This window comes from Sinocyclocheilus rhinocerous, unplaced genomic scaffold (genome assembly GCF_001515625.1).
Source record: "Sinocyclocheilus rhinocerous isolate Xijiao unplaced genomic scaffold, SAMN03320098_v1.1 scaffold3477, whole genome shotgun sequence".
Taxonomy (NCBI): domain Eukaryota; kingdom Metazoa; phylum Chordata; class Actinopteri; order Cypriniformes; family Cyprinidae; genus Sinocyclocheilus; species Sinocyclocheilus rhinocerous.
Genome location: NW_015667279.1, coordinates 58,571 through 74,894, shown reverse-complemented (window position 1 = coordinate 74,894; position 16,324 = coordinate 58,571). Strand labels below are relative to the sequence as shown.

General features: G+C 38.2%; 1 pseudogene; it reads left to right on the top strand.

The window, feature by feature from the left end:
* The window catches only part of LOC107733568 (breast cancer anti-estrogen resistance protein 1-like), a 105,560-nt pseudogene that overhangs the window by 58,076 nt on the left and 31,160 nt on the right, over positions 1 to 16,324 (top strand).

Genomic DNA, 16,324 nt, shown 5'->3' with positions numbered 1-16,324 from the left:
AAGAGATTCAGAGACTGGAGCCATCCTTGGACTAAGCACGGGGACAGGAGCCCTCACTGGGCTAAACTCGGGGACAGGAGCCCTCACTGGGCCAAACTCGGGGGCCGGAGCCCTCCGCGGGCTTAACTCGGGGGCCGGCGGAGGCTCTCCAGAGCTCCGTGGGGCGATGGTAAGTCATCCCGAGCCGGAACAGCGTCACAAGGGTTTCCCCCTCGAGGGAGCTGGCGAGGGCGAGCAGCACCAACGCCCTTGCGTAGACGATCGGGTTGGGGCTCGCCTGAGCCACGGCAATGAACCTCGCTCGTTCCTCCATATGAGCGGGGAGAAACAAACGGGAAAACAAAACACTTTTAAAAACGGGAAAAAAAATGGGTAAAAAGGCACCACTTACTTTCAGTTTTGGGTCCGCTGTTCTGTCACGCTTCACGAGGGAGGAACGAGGAGACGCTGGAGAATTTGTGAACTAGAATTTAATTCAATAAACAAAGGGATACAAATACTGGAACTTATGAATGACATTTAACAACGGACGGGAAACAAGGGGCAGAACACACTATAAATACACAGACACCAATGGGACACAACTGGGAGCAAATGAACTAATTAATCAAACACAGCTGGATACGAATTCACACAACGAGGACAGGAACAGGAAAGACCGAATAAGGAAAACAGGAACACAACAGGAACATACAAGTGACAGGTAGTGTGTGTGTATATATTTGCATTTACATTTAGTCATTTAGCAGTGTTTCCCAACCGGGGTGCCGTCTGTCGAGAGCAGGGGTGCCGTGTAAAAAAATCATTTTTTGATATTTTTAAATTGCTAAAATGTTCAAAAAAGCATCTATTATATAATATCCATTTCTGATGTCGCCAATAATTAGAGATGCACCGAAATGTCGGCTGCCGAAAATGAGTTCACCGCTCAGGTTTCACTTTCACATGGTGTGACACTCTGCGTATTATCCCGCTCTATGCGTGTGCGCTCCGCTCCGCTCAGTCACTCCACTCGTATGCTGTTCATGCAAATCGGAACAACAAAGTCCACTCAAAAATTGAGCCGACAGGAAACATCGATGTAGTACAGTATTGTTTCTGTCTGCAATAGCCCTACTGTGTTGTAACATGGTGTGGTATATGGGTAACTCTGGTAAACATTATTTGGATAATTGGTAAAAAATAAAAATAAAAACCCTACTGTTAGGCCTACCTGAAAAACTAAAAAGCTATTTATTTAATTCGAAGGCCTGTCGTTATTTTTTACTTGTGCTATCATTATTAATTTCTTTATTTGTTCTTATTTTATTACTGACTGCTTACTTGTCATTTTTTATTCAATTCAAAGTTTGAAATCAAGCTATCTCGTCCTACTACACCAAAATTACCCCACTGTAAAATAAAAAAAACACTGAGTGAGCAAAAATTTGTGAGATAGCTAGTTATAATGGTAATTAAATAATGTTTACATATGTATAAAAGCCTACATTAAAATCTGTCATATAAATTGGTCTCTTAATTAGAAATTAGCCTACTGATTGCCACCATTGATGGACAAAATTTTTTAATAATATTAAAAATATCTGTATGACATTATATTCTGCAGTTCTTCCCTGTTGTACCGAATATCTATACTTTTCAAATTATCATATCGAAGTTAGAAATTCAAATATTGTGACAAAATTAATTTTGTAGGGTGCCACAAGTTTGTTAAAATTTCCAAAGGGTGCCGCGACTAAAAAAAAGTTTGGGAAACACTGCCTTAAACAACCAGTTTAGTTAATCCATTAGGTCTCATGTATATATATATATATATATATATATATATTACAATTATTATCAAATTTTGATAATTAATAACATTTATTATACATTTCACAAATAAGGTATAAGAACCATTACAAAAATTAAATTAAATTAAATTAAATTAAATAAAATAAAATAGTAAAGTGTTCCAAAATGCTTCACTGTTAATCATATTATGTCTGAGAGTATATATAAATCATACTTCTCCATATTTATGTCGTAAACTGTGACTGTATCATGTTATTGTCTGGTTTTTGCTTAGGTTTGTACACACACTCAAACTAACGATCAATTATGTGCTTCCCAGCCTTTCCTCCGCAGGCCTGTTGTTGGTGCTGAAGTCTGGTCTTGTCTGTTGTAAACTCACCTATATAGTGAAAATAGAGCAGGCCACCGGCCCACTGTTTGTCTCTGTGCCATCAACCTTCTGCTATTGTCTTCCTTTCTGTCGAGGTTTTCAGGTCCCTTCCTGTAAATAGAGCAGGTTTGTGCCCCACTTACATTGTATATTTCCAGCATGCTTTAATCCCTTAAAGGAGATATTCATCTGGTTCATATACATTGAAGTTCTCTCAGGAGAAATAGACTCTGTTTATTGTGATCTTAAAGGGATAGTTCTGTCATCGTTTACTCTCATGCTGTTTTAAACCTGTACAAGTGTCTGGATGGAGAAATTCATACCAAAATCATTTTTGTAACAGCATGAGGGTTAATAAATGATGACAAAATCATTATTAGGTGGTCTATTTCTTTGTGACCTTCTTTCCATGTGTGTGTGTGTCATACACGACTGACACAGCTGATAGCGGCAAACGTCCAAACACACGACTGGCTGTCTGAGTCACATCTCTGAGTCTCAGCTCTGATGACTATCGCTGCTGTCTGATACAGCATCTGCTCCTTGTGTGTATGTCTGAAAATGTGTCTACAACAGCTTACCATCCTAAACTCCACCCGCCTTATAATTACTCCAGCCAACCTGCTACTTATGCAACCAGTAAGCCCCTCAGAATAACAACCTGACCGCAGAATAACACCCAAGCCTCATATATAGACGGGAGAATTTAGAAACCTCTTATATGTTCTGGCAACACAGCTCAGATAAAATGTCTAGCTTTTGTTCTTGTTTGGTCAGGCTCAGGTGTCTTATGCGAATGATAAAACAGAGACGGCCTTGTTTTGTCTGCAGCGCCCATCTGTTTTTAAAGCAATAAAAACTTTTGATGAGGTAGGGAACATTTTCTTCCAGAGCTCAGGAGGTGGATGTGTGATGAGAATAGACCTGAGACAGATGAGACTCTATCTTTAATGTGGTGTGAATGAAAACCAGGCCATGAGGGACAAAATTACAGCCTGTTCGAACTGTACCTCGATGACGATCATTCACTCAAGTGAAATATGGGAAGATTTTCAGAGTTTCAGTTAAACAATCAGTGCTCAGGTGCACAGCTTCTCTTTCGTTTGTGATGACGCTGCACTGATATTAAAATTCTGGTCTCTGTTTTTTTTTATGTGTAGATTATATGTAACCTCGGACCACAAAACCAGTCATAAGGGTAAATTTTTTGAAATTGAGATTTATACATCATCTAATTTATACATCTGACTAATTAAGCTTTCCATTGATGTATAGTTTGTTAGAATAGGGCAATATTTGTCTGAGATACAGCTATTTGAAAATCTGGAATCTGAGGGTGCAAAAAAATCAAAGTATTGAGAAAATCGCCTTTAATTAGCAATGCATATTACTAATAAAAAATTAAGTTTTGATATATTTATGGTAGGAAATCTACAAAATATCTTCATGGAACATGAACCTAATGATTTTTGGCATAAAAGAAAAATCGATAATTTTGATCCATACAGTGTATTGTTGGCTATTGCTACAAATATACCCGTGCTACTTATGACTGGTTTTGTGGTCCAGGGTCGCATATGATATTTTATGTCCTGTTGTCATATTATAATCTATAGGGCTCTATCATACACTCGGTGCAATGCGGCACGCAAGTGTTTTTTGCTAGTTTCAGCCCGACGCAGTTGTCATTTTCACGTCCTGCGCCACGTTGTTTAAATAGCAAATGCATTTGCACCCATTTGTGCGCCCATGGGCGTGCTGGTCTGAAATCGAGGTGTGTTTAGGCGCATTGCTGGCGCAGCAGCACACAAACATTTTTTAAAATGAAAAATTTAATTCCGCCATGTAAATAGCGAACCCGCCATGGCGCGAGCGCTACTGGCTTTTAAAGGGGATGGGAGATGAGACTCTGATTGGTTTATTGCACGTTATGCCCAAAACACACCCATTACTCATTTAGAGAATAGGGACAACCCTTTTAGACCATGCGCCGACCATTTTTCCTGTCGTTAAAGGGTTACTCCACCCCAAAATTAACATTTTGTCATTAATCACTTACCCCCATGTCGTTCCAAACCCGTGAAAGCTTCGTTCGTCTTCGGGACACAATTTAAGATATTTTGGATGAAAACCGGGAGGCTTGTGACTAGAGGTCTGCACAGGCTTTAAATTGAAGCCCGAACCCGACCCGTACCCGAGATCGTCTGACCTGGCCCGACCCGACCCGAGCGGCACAGTTAAATTTAGAGCCCGAACCCGAATTTTATTTTTTTTCCCCCCACAACGAATAGCCGATTAAAAAAAAAAAAAGCTGTATTTCACGATTGCATGCAACGGTCAGCGGCCTGCTTTAAATCAGACACAGAGATGCAGTGCGGTAAGATCGCATTTATTTGAATTAATTAATTATATAATTTATTTGAATTAGCGAGAGAGAGGGATGAAAGTTGCGTGTGTGAACCTGTGTCTGCGCGCCTCTCTCTACAAGCAATGAGGCTTAGTTACTTCAAAAACAGCGATTTTACCCCCTCATTGCAGAGAAATATAAAGTTGCGAGTCAGTAGCCTGTCGAAGCTATTTTACTAATAAAAGTTTCCGTGCTGTGTTGTCGTGTGCACTAATGTGTGTGCATATGAAAGCAGCGTAGCCTACTGCATATAGTTTTAGTTTAGCTATAAACCCAAGCTATTCATTAAACATTAACCCGAACCCGACCCGAAACCCGAAAGTAGCAGACCTCTACTTGTGACTGTCCCATTGACTGCCAAGTAAATAACACTGCCAAGGCCCAGAAAAGTATGAAAGACATGTCAAAATAGTCCATCTGCCATCAGTGGTTCAATCTGAATTTTATGAAGCGACGAGAATACTTTTTGTACGCAAAGAAAACAAAAATAACGACTTTAGCTTTTACGGGTTTGGAACGACATGGGGGTAAGTGATTAATGACAAAATTTTCATTTTGGGGTGGAGTAACCCTTTAAACTAGCAAAAGTGGATTTGGACACGCCCTAAGTACACCTGCGCCGTGCGCTTTAGACCTTGCGCTTAGATCGTTCAAATAGGGCCCATAATGTCTAATATAAAAATTAGTAAAGTAAAATCAGACATAACTTTATGATATACAGTATGAAAAACGGATATTCTGAGATTTGCTAAAGATTACATTTAACAGTGTTATTAAATTAAAAGAATAATTTACATTAAATATGAATTTTAAGTGAATGTCAGCATGCAAAATAAAATATCCAATATCAACTGATACAATAAATAAAATAAACTCTAATATCAGCTGACATTTATTGTTATTTACTATTACAGTACATTTTGAATTAGCTTTATTTTTATATTTTGAGTTTTCATTTTTTTTATTTAAGTTTTAGTGATTTTGGTATTTTTTTAACTGTTTATTTTTCAATTGTGTCTTTTAAAAAATATTTCAATATAATTTTAATTAATTTTTATTTCAGTTTTAATAATGTTGGTACTTTAACAGAAATGTATTTATTATATTTGGTGACATTTCTCTTTTTTTAATTTTATGTTTTTTATCTAATTTATGCCAGATTTATTTTAATTACCAAAAATGATTTGTAATATTTTAGTTACCTATACCAACACTGTGACAACAACTGTTATGGCTATATTGTGCATTTACAGTGACTGTGTTCATGAGATGACTTGTAGCTGTGGTTTAGAGGTGTTCGTATACTGTCTCCATGCCCTTGAAGCTAATGAGCTTACACACACTCACAATAACACACAAAAAACACTACCTGCCCCCACCTTGCTAACTTTACTAGTGTTTGTCCCACGGGGTCGTGTAGAGGCACCAGACAAAAGCTGCTCAGACCCCCCTCAAGTCATTCTAAGTGTTGTTGTTTAAAAAAGTGTGCAAAAACTATAATAAAACTGCTTAGTAATTTAACAGCCCCAGTCCTCATTCACTTTCATTATTTGAAACGAGTGACTGGTATATTCTTAAAAATCAGTTTTTAAAAAAGTCATACAGGTGAGTAAATGATGACAGAATTTTACATTTTTGGAAACAATTTAAACCCTTTAACACGAGGCCTGCTAAATGCTCCCGGACTCATGACCCTTTTAAATGCAAATGGAAGAACGTTTCGTCCTTTGGATGATGAGTTTCTTTTCTTCTCCATTCTCTTCCTCCATCTCTTTTATCTGTTCTCGCTCTTTCTCTAGAGATAATAAAGTTAAGCATCAGTCTCTGTCTGCTTGAGCCACAGGGAAAGTGTTTGACCTGAACATTTCCATGGTGATCATCGCCAGGGAGAAATGAAGCGAAACGCTCGTCATCCCCTCATCTTATAAAAGCTTCTTTACTATTTCTCAAACAATGCCTTGATAACAATGTTGGCCAGTAACAGACTTACAGTAGCATGACAGTAACAATGAAGCTTTTCCAGTAACAAGATACTTTTTCCAAAAAGTAGCATTGTAGTGTGTTAAAGTGTTATATTGTCTTTAATGCTATATTGTATTTATATTTACACTGTTCAGATAGATTTATAGTCGAAAAATTGCTTTGTCCTAAAATGTCTCTTTTCCAAACTGCACTGGGAAGTCTAATAATAATAATAATAATAATTTTAGAGAATCATTTCATTAATAAATGATTCGATGATTCATTTGAGTAATTTGTGAGTCATTTTATTTAGCATTTTATGTGGCAAAATTGCTAAATGCTATTGTTTGTTACAGTGTTTTTGATTTTGGTTATATAAATTAGCTACAGTGTTTCTAGCCTTATCAGTAGTATTTCATGGTGACAGATAATTAAAAATCTGTCACCATGATTAAATGAAAAGCTAGTGTAGAGACAAAAAAAATAACAACATACAACCAGCATCACATGTACTGAGATGGTTCTTTGCATGAATCAGTCAGAAAGACTTATGAAGTCTGGACTCTTTTGTTGCAAAAACAGGATTCAGTGGGGAATATTGCCATGGCTAGCTACTTTTTCAAAAGTTTAGTTTAACTGTAACTGCTTTTAGTGATGAATAGCTCCAAGTATTTTCAAAGCAGCTTCCCATTACTGCTTGATAAATGCAGATGTACACCAGAAAACACCCTTGAGGAACCAACTCATTTTCTGTCGTTGTTTAATGCACAGTGCTTTACTCTTTTACGTTATAATTGTCGGAGATGCAAGGTGTGATTTATCCTGGGCTGTGAAGATGCTAATAGATCCATTGATCAATAGTCAAATATTCCCATCTCTGTTATTTTCCTTCATTTTTCCTCCAGCTGTTCTCCTGTGTACATTCCCAACAAATGAGAAAACATTCACTGTCACTGAATCATCGACTCGCCCTTACATGTAAACCCCTATGAATCACTCCCTAAACGTCCTGTGTCCTGATCGACAGAGACTGAATTGTGGAGAAGTGGGAGAGAGACAGACAGAGAAGCTTGGCATACTTTCTGTAATGGAGGCAAAGTTCAACAGCTCGTGATGTCATCAGTCCTCCAGAGCCTTTTTGCTTGGCAGGAAAATATTCTCATGAAAAAAAGAGTGTAGAATAGCCCAGAAAGCACACAGCACTTCTTTTCTGCTTTTCAAAGGCGGAGAAGGCAAGTGAGATAAGACTGCAGAATAAAGACAAAGACATCAAGTCACAGAAAATTATTTTCTGAGGGTTTTTATCCAATTGCTGCAACAACAATGTCAATCACCTAATTAATTTATTCATTATTGTCAGCCTGATCAAGAAGGACGTAAGTCTATCCCATCTCTGAAAGATTAACTGAACCTCAGCATGTTTGTCAGTACATGGTCAGAACTAGGGGTGGGCATTTTGACCAAGTGTATTTATTTATAATATTTTTAATACACTGTATGATATATTCATTTTTGATTATTCATTTAATTTAATTTTATGTGGTAATTCCTATTTTGAAAAATATAATTCAAATTGCATACATCATAAGTATGTAGGCTAGTGCTTGATGTAGCAGTTGCAGCGCGTTTCAGAAACCCTCCACCTTCCCCAGCTCCACCTGTATAGATCTGCTACAGGGTGATTTATGTATGCTATGGGGTGATTTCATGTATGTTATATGTGCAGCAGCAGTATTTCTTACATGCTCACAGCAGCATGCTGTGGATGTATTGGCAGTAGCAAAATCACTATTTGTTGACGAAGAAATTCTACTGTTGCTCATTGCGTTCAGTAGGGCTGCAACGGATCGTAGATGATCCGTGATCCGTACGGACCAGGCCCCACGGTTCGACACGCATGTTATTCGCGGATTAACTGTTAAGTTTAACCATCATAGAGTGAAAGTTTATCATTTGCACATGTTTTGTCTTGCCAGTTTACACATTCAAGCAGTTTTAACTCTTTTTTCTATGCGCTCAGCTGCTGCCGCGCGCAACTGAAGCGCGCACACGCAGAGAGAGAGAGGCGCGATTCAGACACCGCGTGATTCCTTTTTTTACATACACACAAAGTTATGTTAAAATACCCGCTTTGGGAAGTATTCTAGTAAACGCAGTCGGTTATTTCTTAAGTGAACGTAAACAGGTGAGAAAGAAACCAGATGTGTGTCAGTATTAGGGCCGTGCATTTGGTCTTAAAGTGACAGCAGCCAATAAATACCTGTTTCTGTCTGTTATCAAATAACACCACAGCTCTAACAAAGATTAATCTGTATTTATCTTGTGCAGTGAGCACTGTTGTGTTAAACTTAATTATTATTATTTCTGCACCTAAATTCTGATATTTGTAACTGTGATTTGTTGTTTTCATCTATGCTTGTAATTTGTGTAATTGTTCTTGTTTTATTACTAACTTTATTAGTTATGCTAGTAGTTTTTGCTAATAGTTTTTGCTATGGTATAGAAGTACTTAAAGTAAGGTTGTTGTTTTTTTGCTGATCCGAAAAATGATCCGATCTGTGACTCAAAATCCGTATATGATCCGAACCATGAATTTTGTGATCCATTGCACCACTAGCGTTCAGCCTTTGTCAAAATGTCCCATTCCTTTGCAAAGACTCCCAAAGAATGGCTTAAACTGTCTCTATGGAAAAAGCCCATGGAGTTAATGAGCTCTCTCAGCTGGTCTGAGTGCTTCTCATTATTTTGCCGTCGTGTATGTGAGTTTGACTAGATTGAATGGCTGTGAAGGTATGCATGCATGCATTTGTGCGTGTGTCTTCACACATTCCTCTGTCTATATACGTGCATCAGTGCTCTGTGCATGTATGCGTGTGCCAGCACTACATGGTGACATCTCAACCAGCTGCTCGCAGGCAGTAAAGCCTCTCGGACGCTATTGTGCCCAGCCTCGGTCTCCTCCGGCTTTAAGGGAGACACTACAGGGACTGTCCCTCATCCGGGCAGCACAGGCAGAGCATTCATCTGTCAGATATGCCCTCCGTGAGCCTCTCCTCTCTGTCCTCCAGCTCCGAGCACAGAGACACCATTCATCAGAGCACTGCTGCTCTCCACATAGACCTTTAAAACACACAGGGAGGGATTCACGCAGAATGAATTGCACCCGCTGATAGCGTGCTGTCTGCGTTGTTTCAGCACTGAACGATGCAAACAAGGCCAAAAAATGTTGCACTGAGCGCAGTTTGTATGGCACAATTCCAGATATTGTGGGCACTAAGGAGTTTCTGTGTACAGAGGTGAATAATTAGCATTATACCACAGGGATCCTGAAGGAAGATGTAGCTGCAGGCTGTGGCTGCATCTCATTTCACATCACCTACTATCCCAGATTTTATGTTAAAAACAGAAGGACAGAGGTGCTCGGATAATGTACTATTTTCATTGAGTATGTGATATCAGATTTTCTGATGTTCCAGTGACAAAATATGTGAATACATTCTCAAAAATACACTTTTACATCATCAGTGAAGTACAGTAACAAACAAAAATGTGGGTTTGTGAAGTTTTTAAAAGACGTCTCACCAAGGCTGCATTTATTTGATGTAAAATAAAGTAAAACGGTAATATTGTGAAATATTATTACATTTTAGAGTAACTGATTTCTATTTTTAAATATTTAAAAATGTAGTTTATTCCTGTGATGGCAAAGCTGAATTCTTCAGTGTCACATGATCCTTCAGAAATCATTCTAATATGCTGATTTGAGGCATTTTTTTGTTGTCAGTGTTGAAAACATTTGGGATACTGATCATTTGGTAATTTTTTCCCCTACGATTCTAGCATGAAATAGAAATCTTTTGTAACTTATGTAATGTCTTTATTGTCACTTTTAAACAATTTTAATGCATATTTTTTAAATAAACAGGTTATCTTTAAATAAATAAATAAAAGCCATAATTATTAAGTTATTTTTGTCTAAAAAAATTTAAGCATTCAGCAATTTCTTATTTCTTTCTCTCTCCAAAAATGAATACAACAATATAACAATATGAATCTTTTAGGCACTATTGTACAAGAAGATGAAGACCAAGAATTGTGTACCTGATACTTCATCTTTGTATTTTATCATTCTCGTGCCACCACAGAGAATTATGGGATACATTTTTATCACACAAGTCTGACGTCTCGTATACCAGCTAATTGAGTCATTTTTTCTAGCAAACTTTATTGCTGCTGTAGTATCTCCCAGTAATGTATACAAACTAAAATGCACAGTCAAAATTCACAATGCAAACTGTGTAATAAATACCAATTTGCCTCCGCCATGATACATGATTTGATGCCTCCAGTCCGAAAAGAGTTTCCCACTGGTAATCACAACTTTGTGATGGTGTTCATGCAGAGCTCATCTCGTAAATACGATCATTCCTACATGACTCGAAGGCAGCGTGTGTCCTGACAGGGGAGGTCTGTTAGTAATCAAACACCTGCTGGCTATCTGCTGTGCTGCATCAATCACCTGTGAGCTTGAGCTCAAAACTCTCGCAAACCACAGTGAACTCACGGTAGGAGAGCTGCAGACGGGGGTGTGAGGGGGACATGGAGCTCTCTGTGTTGGAAATTAGCCGTTCTGTACTGTTCTCCTACACAAAGACCCTCCACTGAATCACTCAATAGCGGAGATGTTTTGTCTTGATTTAAGCTAAACTAGTCTATTCTTCTCTTTTTTCCCCTTTAACAGTTGTAGAGGGTTTCCACAGCACACAGTGAATGATTGCAATCAGCCAATCAAACGCTGTGATTTTGTTGAGAGGACAGTGATGGAGTACTGCTGGTTGACTGTGGCTTTATTAAGGTGGCGCGTAGAGCGGTGATACTCGTGTCTATTGGCACTGTGCCAGCGCTCTTGTGCCAGAGAAAAGGGGTTTGTTCTGGTCCAGGGGGCCGAATAGCAAATATTTGTTTAAGTGTCAAAGACCAGCCGCACTTGTGGGTGGCATTGTAAACGAGAGGACAGATGGAGTCCATGGTGTGTAAATGTGTCGGGAAGAGGTTTAGAGCAAATAGACAAAATGTAAAAAGCAATGGGGTCACAGACCCTTGTTAACACCTGCTATTAAGATCTTGGGTGATCTGTTCACAAGTGGTCTTGAATTGTATCAAAATCAATTATTATGTTGGTGTTTTACTGCACATTGAAGTTCAAAAAGGTAAAAATAAATAAAAAAATAAAAAAACTGAAAGGCAGTTTTTCATAATTCTTCATTATATTATTGTATTATATTAAAATATAAAACATAAATATTTATGTTTGTTATATATACACTACCATTCAAAATTTGGGGTCAGTAAGATTTTTATTTTATTTTATTGAGCAAGCATTAGGCTGATTAAAAAGGAGAGTAAAGACATTTATAACGTTACAAAAGATTTATATTTCAATTGCTGTGCTTTTGAATTTTCTACTCATCAAAAACAAAATTGAAAGAAAAAATATATCACTGTTTCCACAAACTGTTCTGCAGTTGTTTTTAACACTGATAACAATAAAAATGTTTCTTAATCACCAAATCAGCATATTAGAATGATTTCTGAAGGATCGTGTGACACTGAAGACTGGAGAAATGGCTGCTGAAAATTCAGATTTGCATCATAGAAATAAATTACATTTTAATATAAAAAATAGAAATAGTTATTTTAAACTGTAATAAAAAAATTTACTGTATTATTTGATCAAATTATTTGATAAATGCAGCCTTGGTGAACATAAGAGATGATCCTGGTGTAATACGAGATCATTTGTGAACCAAACTCAATCTCTTTCTCTCTCCTTTCTTGTAGAATGTGTTGGCAAAGGCCCTGTACGACAATGTGGCGGAGTCTCCGGACGAGTTGTCCTTTCGCAAGGGTGACATCATGACCGTCCTGGAGCGGGACACGCAGGGGCTGGAAGGCTGGTGGCTCTGTTCGCTACACGGCCGTCAAGGCATCGTTCCTGGCAACCGGCTGAAGATCCTCGTGGGCATGTATGATAAACAGCAACAGCAGCAGTTACAGCAGCCAACGAGCCAACCAAGCCCAACACAGAGCCATCTCAACCTGCCTCAGAGTGCCTACAGCAAGCTTCCCCCTGCATCCCAGTACACGGCCATGCACCCTGCCTTCTCCTCCAGCTCCGCCAACTCAACCAACCCAGACGGCATCTACATGCTCCCCCCCAGCCACGGCCTGCCTGCTCCCTCCAGCCTCTACCAGGTGCCTACCGGCCCCCAACCTCCACAGCCCCAACCCAAAGCTCCCGCTGTGGCACAAAAGCAAAGCCAGGCACAGTACCCTCCTTCCCCACAGGATGTCTACCAGGTGCCCCCCTCCATTAATGTTCCAGGCCAGGACATCTACCAGGTGCCACCCACTGCAGGAGGGCCGTGTCTAGGGCAGGATGTGTACCAGGTGCCACCCTCTATGAACCAGACACAAGACATTTACCAGATTCCCCCATCAATAGAGAAGAGCTGGGACTCTCCCAAACCCATGGGGAAGGTAGGGAAAGACGGTCTTGTATACACAAAACCAGTCATAAGGGTCAATTTTTTGAAATTGAGATTTATACATCATCTGAAAGCTGAATAAATAAGCTTTCCATTGATGTATGGTTTATTAGGATAGGACAATATTTGGCCGAGATACAACTATGAAAATCTGGAATCTCGCCTTTAAAGTTGTCCAAATGAAGTTCTTAGCAATGCATATTACTAATCAAAAATTAAGTTTTGATATATTTACGGTAGGAAATTTACAAAATATCTTCATGGAACATGATCTTTACTTAATATCCTAATGATTTTTGGCATAAAAGAAAAATCGATAATTTTGACCCATACAATGTATTGTACAAATATACAAATATAATACATTTTGTGGTCCAGGGTCACATTTGTTTAGAACTGTCTTGGACAGTTTTCGCTAGTAAACAATACTTGATCTGTGCAGATTTCTCTCCTGATTCAAACCAGACAACTTTTCATTGTGGTAAGCAGTATTATGGATAGAGGACCAAGCAATGGTTTGAAGTTTTAACATCTTAATGATGGATTTGTTTCTTGCAAAATGCAGCTTTTTGCTTCACAAGACGTTAATTGATGGACTGGAGTTGTGTGAGTTATTTGTGGATCATTCTGATGGCACCCATTCACTGCAGAGGATCCACTGAATGAGTTTCCTTTAAAGTTGTTCAAATGAAGTTCTTAGCAATGCATATTACTAATCAAAAATTAAGTTTTGATATATTTACGGTAGGAAACTTACAAAATATTTTCATGGAACATGAAATATCCTTAATATCCTAATGATTTTTGGCATAAAAGAAAAATCGATAATTTTGACCCATACAATGTTTTTTTGGCTATTGCTAAAAACACACCCAAGCGACTTAAGACTGGTTTTGTGGTCCAGGGTCACATATGTGTAACACATTTTCAGACATGCACTTTCATTACAAACAGCAAAACCTGAAAGAAATAATGATTTATTTATATATCATTATTTTTTAAATCAGCTTCAAATCAAAATCAATGCTATTTACTTTCTTAAAATGTATGTCCTATTTTATTTATTTATTTATTATTATTATTTGTGGTTTTGTGGAAACATTATTTCACCCCATATACTCAGACACTACACTCACATTCAACTTCTTAAAACATACTCAATGTCCTATTATTAACAATTCATTGGTGCGCATTATTTAAAAAAAATCTTTAATCAAAATATATTACCTTTCTTCACTGCTATTTAAATCTAAAATATGTCATATTTGGGAAGTAAATCGGGAACAGCATTCAAAGTTGGCCATGGTCATATACAAGGACGTGTGATATCTTGGAAAACATACAGGAAGACGAGAGAAATATAGGTAGAGGGAAGGAGGGAGTGTGATGGAGAAGAGGAGGGTGTGATAGACAGTCATAAATAATGCAGAGTTTGATAACGCCGGTGACCGTGGGCAGCACAGAGTGAGTAAGCAGTTTTTTTTTCGAGTTTTAACTACAGGTTGAAGCTGTGGGCAGTGACGGTCCCTTGAGAGAGCATTGCAGGCCACTCTTAGGGCACTGAGCCATATGCCACGACTGCCGCAGCGGCGGGGGAAATGAAGTGTAAAGATGGAAGGATGAAGTGAGGAGAGGTTCAGCTGCAAGCCTGCTCACTGTTAGCCACCTTTCAACTGTGCTCTACCTACAGCCATAAAGATGAGACATGACTCAGTGTCACTGGTTCTGGTCACCGTGACATGGTTACATAGATATTTAAACTTTAGCATACTAATGAGAAGCTATGATGTTAGCGTGACCACATCATTACTTACTTGATTATATAACAAACAACTGAATGTGGTCAGGCAGTTTCAACCACTATGACAGTAACATTCTCATTGTGTGGAAAGTTTCCACTGCAAAAAAAGTAGTGTGCCGGCACCTTGGTACAGTAAAGGTATTGTGTTATACAGGGTTCCCATGGTTCTGGAAAATCGTTGAAATTTAAAAGTATAATTTCCAGGCCTGGAAACATTTTGTAAAATACACAAACTGGGGTTTGTGAGGAAACTGCAGAGGGCTTGTGAGTTGATAGATATAATAATTATAATAATTCATAAAAATGTCAAATTTAATAAATAATTGATAAATACAATCAAAATTTTAAAAAGTGATATTTTGTTTACCTTAATTCGTGTCATGTGACCATTTACCAATATCAGAGAACCATGAATGAGCAAATGTGTTGGTAAATTATTTTTGGTCAAAGGGGTTCGGCTGAAAAAAGTTTGGGAATCTCTGCGATAGTCTTGTCACGCTCCCTACTGTGAGGAGCGAGGAACGAGGAGACGGAGGGGAATTCACGATGATAAATACTTTATTCTTTCACACGGAACCAGGGACACACACACGTAGGAAACAGGTAACGACGTTCAGACTCGACAAAGAAACATCCGACAGACTACACTTTAAATACAAGACATAACGAGGGAGTAAATTAAACGCACCTGAATCAGTTAAACAAACACAGGTGGAGACTAATGAACTCAATGAAATAATCAGGACAGGAACATAACCAAAAAAGGGCTAAACACTGGGACACAGGGAGCACATGGGGAACAAAACACAACACAAGCCTGACAAGTCTACAGTCAATATAAATAGTTCTAGTTATGCTATTTGGCTAGAAATTGCTCTTTGTGGGTGTATTATCTACAGAGTGATTTTAAAAATCCTTATCTAGTCATCGCAAATGACTAGAGCAGTCCTGGAAAAATCATCATCATTAATGTACCATTGTGTTTTCAAGAATCTCAATCTCAAAGAATACCAAGGTATTACCATGGTATGTCCAAAAATCTACATGAATTTTTCCATTGTAAAATGGATGGCATGTTTTTTTCTTCTCAGTTGTTAGCCAGTAAGTCAAACTGAAATACCTCAACAAGATTCTGATTCTTCACATTTTGTAAGTGGTTTAACCTCCTGAGACCCTGCATCCTCATATGAGGACATTATATTTTAGTGAATTTCTCTGAGACTATACATGCCACAGTTTTAAAGGGGTCATATGATGCGATTTAAATTTTTCCTTTCTCTTTGGAGTGTTACAAGCTCTTTGTGCATAAAGAAGATCTGTAAAGTTGCAAAGACTAAAGTCTCAAATCCAAAGAGATAATTTTTATAAAAGTTAAGAGTCAACCACTCCTACCTAAAACGGCTCGTTCTAACATGCCCCCACATACCTACGTCACTATCTGG